The sequence below is a fragment of the Homarus americanus genome, unplaced genomic scaffold (assembly GCF_018991925.1).
Source record: "Homarus americanus isolate GMGI-L3 unplaced genomic scaffold, GMGI_Hamer_2.0 scaffold46130, whole genome shotgun sequence".
Lineage (NCBI taxonomy): Eukaryota > Metazoa > Arthropoda > Malacostraca > Decapoda > Nephropidae > Homarus > Homarus americanus.
In genome coordinates this window covers 232,689-234,319 of record NW_024735711.1, presented here as the reverse complement: position 1 = coordinate 234,319, position 1,631 = coordinate 232,689, and positions in this window count along the sequence as shown.

Here is a 1,631-nt window from a genome sequence, read left to right as displayed (position 1 = left end):
ACCCTGCGAGGTTTGACCACCCACCTGCCCACCACCCCACCCACCTTGCCCACCCACCCACTCCACCTTGTGCCCACCCATCCCACCCTGCTCACATCAAAGAACACACCAAGGATTGACAAAACAGGGCAGGATTTACTAAGTCGTAACCCTGGGTAGCTGTCGGTTATCAGCTGTAAGGGGGAGGCCAGGTGCCGCCTCTCATCACTACTGGCACTGTCCTATACCCAGGTGCCAAGACGTTTAAGGGTGCTGTTCATGCCCACCACACCAGCTTAAAAGTGTCAAAAGTGCCGCTGTTTCCATCACTAACACTGGCACTCTTTTCTTGAGTGCCACAGTGCCACACCTTCATGAATGCCCACTTTGTCCATCACATCGTCATTAGGAGGGCACAGCTAGCCAATCCACCTTTCATGTTTGTTACTGTTAGAGTAGCATATATGTTGTCTTTCCCTCGGCCCATATGTTGCTTCTCTGAGCACCCTCACCCCATCCCCCACACCCACCCCCACACACCCACCCCACACCCACCTCCACACACACCTCACCCACCCCCCACACCCTCACACCCACCCCACACCCTCACACCCACCCCCACATCCTCACACCCACCCCACACCCCCCACACCCACCCCCACACCCCACACCCACCCCACACCCCCTCACACCACCCCCACACCCCTCACACCCACCTCCACACACCCTCACACCCACCCCCACCCTCACACCCACCCTCCTTGCTATTGATGAACCAAACACCACCAAACACCCCAATCGTGTTTATGGATAATCAACATCGAATTCACTTTTTTTTTCGTCGCTACCCAAACAAACTGATCGACTAGCCAGGTGATCTGAGTGTCTGTCTCGTGTCGGCAGATTTACATAATGATGATGAATGCTTTTGTACTCAAGTGTTAATCGAGAGAGATGGAGTGGATGAGAGGGTAGACAGCTTTTCCGTGGTCTTCCTCCTCCCTTCTGGTCTTCCTCCTCCTTCTGGTCTTCCTCCTCCTTCTGGTCTTCCTCCTCCTTCTGGTCTTCCTCCTCCTGTTCAATCGTCTTTCCCTACTTCTACTCTTTCTCCTCCTCTTTCTGCACTTCCTTCTCCTCCTCCTCTTTCTGCACTTCCTTCTCCTCCTCCTTCTGCTTCTCTTTCTACTCCTTCAGCCCCCTCCCTCTACATCCTCCTCCTCCTCCTCCTCCTCCTTAACGTCCGGGGCACCCTTAGTTGACCCAGGTGAATATAGGTGTACCTGATTGTTATTGTCAACTAAACTTTTGTACCTATGATCACTGTACCATTGTAATAGCCTGCCATGCCATTGTACTTTTGACCACTGTATCCTGTACCACTGTAATAGCCTACCATGCCATTGTACTTTTGACCACTGTATCCTGTACCACTGTAATAGCCTATCATGCCATTGTACTTTTAACCACTGTGTCTTGTACCACTGTAACACTGTAGCCTGCCACGCCCTTGTTCCTATTATTATTTTATCCTGTACCTAAGGGCACCGTATCCCGCTGTATCCCACTACTTCCTATAAGGAGATCCTGCAGGAGAAGACTGTAGGACTTTACAGGAGTCCTCATAAACGGAGAGAGAGAGAGAGAGAGAGAGA